The sequence below is a fragment of the Lissotriton vulgaris genome, chromosome 8, assembly GCF_964263255.1.
Source record: "Lissotriton vulgaris chromosome 8, aLisVul1.2, whole genome shotgun sequence".
Classification (NCBI taxonomy): domain Eukaryota; kingdom Metazoa; phylum Chordata; class Amphibia; order Caudata; family Salamandridae; genus Lissotriton; species Lissotriton vulgaris.
In genome coordinates, this window is record NC_141696.1 from 91,141,831 (window position 1) to 91,148,253 (window position 6,423).

The following is a 6,423-nucleotide window of genomic DNA, read 5'->3' on the forward strand; positions in this document are numbered from 1 at the left end:
TTAAAACAACACCAATCATTGACTTCAAACAATAAACTTGGACATATTATTTAACACATAATATCATACAAGCTTTAAAAACAAGTGCCTCTTACGACCGAAAGTACATAATGTCGCTATACAGTATCTAATATTTTGTTCTGGTATCAAACAAATTTCAGAAGTGGCAAATGCTCTCGAACAGATGACATCATGTGCAAATTACGCGAGAAAGTGCCCTGTACACTCTGGACTCCGCAATGTGAAAATTTCGCTGTATGCTACCTCCAATAAACAATTATAGTACAATTAAATTTCCTAAAGTAGCATGTGTGTCATTTCTAATGTTTATATACATTTCCCTCGTCAGCTTGATTTTGCTTGCGAGAAAAGTATCACTCAGTGGTTGAAATGTAATTCATAATTACACTGAAATGATAAAAGTGTCACACATTGCAATCTTAAACCTTGGCAGCTAGGGAACAGTTATTTCAGCTGCAGTGGGTTCACGCTCGTTAGAGCATGCGTCGCTGCGCTAGAGTGTTTGGGACCAGCAGAGCAGTTAGTGGTCATGGCTCCACCACGGTACTGTATACCCGGAGAACGGTTGTGCAGTCTTGAAGACTTTTACGCTGGCAGTGGGACATACAGCAGGCATAGGTATATTCATGTCTCCCTCTCAGGGTATGTGATGAAGAAAAGTGATAATGGAATGTTGCCTACGGTTTCTGTGGTGAGAGATGCGCAGCCCCAGCTCCTACCTTACGTGGGTGCAACTGTCACTTGTAAGGTATGCAGCATTAATTACCGCTTTGCCAAAGTTCAGATCCTCTACATTGCATCCACTCCATTGAAGAATACATTCAGAGGAACAATATGAAAGGAAGACATTCGAGCCACTGAAAAAAAAAAGGTTGTAGTGTACAAGAGTTTCCGACCTAGTGACATCGTCCTGGCAATTTATTTCTCTTGGTGATGCACAGTCCAACTATCTGTTGACAACCGCTGAGAACGAGCTGGGCGTGGTGGTTGCCCATAGTGAAGCAGGAGTACAGATGGTGCCTATCAGCTGGTGTGAGATGCAGTGCCCGCAGACGCACATGAAGGAGTTTAGGAAAGTGGCCCGGGTGCAGCCAGAGTTTCTACAGAATTTCTCAGAAGTGTTGATTCCCGCACCTCTTGGAGCTGTGCTGCACACGCCGCATTGTTGGCAGCTCTCCTGGTGTAAAAACAATCTTGCATCTCAATGTGGTGTCCATGACAAAGGGTACATTGGTTGACGGAATAGATGGCATATCAGCAGATTCATGTCCAACAAAAAATTGTTTCTCAAAATTATTTTGCTCCTCAATGCCTAAAGTGGTTATACTGCTCGGAAAATGGTTTGATACGGTCCGATTTGGCACAAAATGAGTAATGCCGTTTATTTTTGCAGGCTTTCTTAATGCAACTAAGTGTAATGTTTGTATTTAAAGACAAAAAAATGTACTTTCTAAGCTGCAGTTGGAAGCAAGGAGTCTCCTCTGCTCTGAAATCGAACGCAAAGGAACAGGACTGTCTATTCCTTTACTTTCGGTTTTAGCTGAGGAGACGTCCTGCCTCCCACTGCAGTTGAGGCATTACAGAGCTACCAATTAACCCCCTCCTGGGAGGATGAACTGTTAGCAGTCCCCTCCCTCACCCCTCCAACCCTTTGTCACCAGGAGTTCGCTAATGAAAGAAATTCCCATTTGAAATGGGTGAAGACTTGCGCCGCAGAGGACAACAAAGGTAGGATTTTAGGGTTGAGTGCGCACCCCCCTGGGATGGTGTCGCGTCCCACAGTTTGAAGAACTCTGCTATAGACCAATATCGCTGATAGACGTGTCAGCTAAACTACTAGGTAGGGCGGTTCTAAACCGCCTCACCTCTTGGACAGAAGAGAACCACACCCTAGTAGATACCCAATACGGATTTAGATCGGGCAAATCAACCAGCAATCAATGTCTTAACCTCTACCTACTAGTTGCTAACTACACGAAAGCTAGCAACGGAACGGTGTATATGGGGTTTATGGACCTGGCCGCGGCCTTTGATAATGTAAATAGAAAAAAACTCTGGGCCTTGATGTCTAATTTGGGAATCAACCCTGGACTTATAAACATTTTAAAAGAATTACATTGGAACACCACTGCTAAGGTTTGCTATAGCACGGGGGGTGAGTACCGATCCCTTCCCGTGCACTAGCGGAGTGAGGCAGGGGTGTATCCTGGCTCCCTTTTTATTCTCACTGTACATAAATGACCTAGAAAGTGCACTGATTGCTCTGGAGACTGACTGCCCCAAAGTAGGAACGCGTCATATACCAGTACTGTTGTACGCGGATGACGCAGTCCTGCTTGCACGAACAGCACTGAGTCTGCAAAGTCTTGTGGATAGATTTGTGAAGTTCATGGAAAACTTAGATCTTTCCGTGAACCTGAGCAAATCCTTTGTAATGGTGGTAATGGTGGCAGGAAAAAAAACCCTAAGGAATATGTATTCAAATTAGGGGTCCGCATTCTAGAAACCGTTACCACCTTTTCATATTTGGGTCTCTTATTTGATGGGGAGATCAGGTTTGATTCCCTGCTTGAGGAAAGGTGTAGGAAACTGGTTTCAGCAAACAGTGCTATATTAAACTTTGCTCGTAGGCTGGGCCGCTGGTCACCAGAGCAAATAATGACTTTGTATAGAGCGGTAAGTACCGCCATGGCCACGTATGGGGCAGAGGTCTGGGGCTTTAGGGATGTAGGACACTTACAAGTAGAGGAAGATAATAAGTTCCTACGTAAGATTCTGAAGACACCGCAGAGTATCCCAGCAGCAATTGTACATACTGAGCTTGGAATCCCATATATCACCGACCAGATAAAGATGAGACCTATCCTGACTTGGCTCCGAATCTGGGTAAACCCGGAAGCGGAGCTGAGCAGGCAAATAGTCAAAGACTGCCTACAGAAAGATAAGTGCCTTCAAATCCCATGGCTAAATTATGTTAAAGATACATTAGGGAGTATAGATTTCCAGATACTGTTCAGGGATCCGACCTTGATTGACACTTCTTGTAAATATCGGACCCAAAAGTTGTTATTAGCAAAATATGAACTGGGCAGACAACATCCTGATTCTTTAAAAACATCTGTAGTCGCACATCGCCTAGTAAGTAACGGGGAGGGTATGGAACCATATTTATTCTTAATGTATAACCAGCAAGACAGATTTTTAATGTGTCGTTTTAGGCTCAATTTGTTACCTAATATCTTAGCTTATCCGCCTGGTTTTACTTCAACAATTGAGCAGAAGGGTGCCTGCAGCTGCGACAATAGGTCTCCGCAGGACACCCTTCATTTTGTACTTTTATGTTCCTTTTATCGAACCCCTCGCACTAGATTTCTTGTAGATATTTTAAAAGAGTTAAAATTCCATCATGCTAAAACTGCATTACTTTTTCTGCAAAGAGCTTCTGACACACGCACCTTATGCTCTATTAGGAGTTTCCTTAAAGTTGCTGTTAACTTAAGAAACACGAGAGGCTGACTTAGGATGTACATTACTTTATATGTTTTTAAACTGTATAAATTCTGTTTTTAATATTCTATGGTTCAGAAATGTAATTGATGATTTTGTATAATGAATTTTTATGATGGTTTTTAATCATCGAAATAAAGTTTACTGAACTGAACACTATGCCTTCAACATGAAAAGCACTGTGGAGAACGACAAACTTAAAGAGCATATCAGCAAAGAAGAACATCATGGTCAGATGTAACCAGTCCATCTCCTGGCTCGAGAGCAACCAGCTAGCAGAGAAGGAGTTAGACCACTAGCAGAGAGAGCTAGAGAAGGTCTGTAACCCCCCATAAACTCAAAATATTCCAGGGTGGGATGCCTAGTGGAATGCCCCATGCCAACTTCAGTGATCAGGCTTCACGGGGGGGGTGCCAAGCCTCACCTTACTATTGAGGTGGATTAATCTAACAGAGACCTTAGCACTTTCGTTCACTTGTGAATGACTAATTGGCATGTTAACTCACACTTGTTCAGTTTTCTGCCTCTAATTATGACTTTACAAATGAGATTTAAATTGGAAAATGACTTTTCTTTCCAGCTTATGTGATCATCAAAATATACATTAGTCCAACATGTACTGGTTTTTCTCACGCTAAGACTTAAGTTGATAACTGTTTCAAATCTCAATTATGGTGCTTACTACTTTTAAAACTCTCTGTCTCATATTGGTATTCTAGGTTATGTCCTGTTGATTAATAGATTTAGAGAGATTATTTTCAAATATATTTTTTTAAGAAAAATTCTACAATAAAGCAGCAAGAAATTATAATTTTTTCACTTTTATTATTTCAGAACGGTTAGCTCATGGCATTAAATTGCCAAGCTAGGTTAAAAGCCAACTTAAGGGGTGGCTGTTTGGGCAGGTTTAATTATGGGTGGGGATCTGTAGCTGACATGGCCTAAAGCTGTTTATTCAAGACTGCCTGCTGTTATTAGCTCGTGTTATGTTGCAAATGGTTATGCATACATTCAAGGAGATATTTATGTTGTGACTATTTCTCTTTGGTTCTATCATTGTTTCATGGTAATTTGTAAGAGGCTACATTAAAGGAAGTAACATGAAGCACCATTTATAATGCTTTGCTGTGTTAGTCCAAACAAAAAACTCTCCAAAACATTGCGTTTTTTTTGGTACTGGACATGGCAGTTTCGCTATCTGCTGAACGGGCCACCACGGTCATACACTGACTGTAATGATTCCCCTCTCCACTTCCCAGACCTGCTTCAGGTGTACACACATCTCCACTGCTCATTCCTGCGTCCATTGTCCAGACCAGGTGGAATATCTGGCACAACTGCAATGCCAATACTTCTCTGCAAGGGGCAGCACCTCTGTTCACCGACACTGTGAAGGTGTCCGCATCTCTGCATGGAGTCTGATTCAAGAAGCAGACCTTGGATTTTTGATGGGGCTCTATTTTTGGTGTTCTTGTTCATTTTGATTTTGGACATTTCAGCATAATATTCTATGTAGATGCACCACACAACACCATTTCGGGAAAAATATACCTGGGGGAGGTGTGGTGCAGGGGCCAGATCAGCTGACTCCAGAGTGCAAGGTTCATGGTGTGATCTCTGGTGCCGACAGGCAGCTCAGCTCAGCATTAACCCCTTCGACGCTCATGACGGAACGGTTCCTTCATCAGCGTCGGTTGGGCTGTGCTGCTGACGGAACCGTTCCGTCACGACCACGCCTGTTTTCGAATCTTCAGCACAGCGCGAAAATTCGCGCCACGCTGAAGCGATTAAGGGACCCTGGGCAATAGCTCACTTAATCTATCTGATGCCCCTCAGTGCCTTGAAACCCCTAGTAGGGTGGGGGGCGATATGCTCGCTTTTTACAAATAGGAATTGATACTACTATTATCTGATGTAAGAAAATGATGCAATGAGTTGAACATCTACAGCTGATATCCCTGTACATTTTAAAGTTCAGAGATTGGAAGTATGACTCTTTTTTCATTAGTAACACATCATTTGCAGCATTAGCTATTGCATTATTCAACACTGTAAAAAATAGTAATTGGAATAGAATACTCTTTAACAGAGCTGCATGTTCCACAATTCATAAATTCAGTGCACCTGTAGCAGGCATCTAGGAATCCTAGAATGACAGCTGGTAGAGAGCAACAAAATATGTAACACTTAAGTTCTTGAAGCTAAAATGTAGAGCACTTCAGCCTAAAACCGTGCATGTTTTGAATGAGTAGACCCAAGAAGGGTATGTTGTGGGGTATATTAAATATAGAATTTAATAACTCTCAACTGAACTCACGTTTTAGAAAAAAACACTTTTTAAACCTGACCCTTGCTAAATATATACATGCTAAGTGCTGTTTAACACCTTGGTTGTTTTTCAGTGGTCTCATTTGTAGCATTGTGAGAGTTTGATTGTAGGCATACCTATGAGTGCCTTTGATGCACAAGTTAGAGCAGTAAGCAGTGTGTAAGCATGATAACGACCTGAAGGGTCCTCGAGAGATTGTATTGTGATTTATGGTCTAATCTGCCAGATGTCCTTTCTCTGTCTAAGGCCTGCTGGGGGCTCAACAGAGAGTGGAGCTGCTGAAGGTGACACCCTTTGCCTGAAGGGCCCGTGGATGCACCGCTCACTGAGCTATCCCCAGGGCTGGACTGGCCGTAGCGGGCACCGGGCGTTTCCCTGGTAGGCCGCTAGGGTGGGGGGTGGTTTTGGGCCCCTGGGGGGGCATTTATGTTACCGGGGTCAGCAATATCGGCCCCCTCTAACAAAATTGGCCGAAACCGGTGCTCGCAAACTGCTCAGCTGCACTCCCCACCAACCCAGGGGAGGTAGCTGTGCAGTTTGCCAGGGCCAGTTTCTGTTCCCAGTCC

General features: G+C 43.1%; 1 pseudogene; it reads left to right on the top strand.

The window, feature by feature from the left end:
* Positions 1-550: 550 nt before the first annotated feature.
* LOC147693484 (exosome complex component CSL4 pseudogene) lies at positions 551-1,259 on the top strand (annotated as a pseudogene).
* The last annotated feature ends 5,164 nt before the right edge of the window (positions 1,260-6,423 follow it).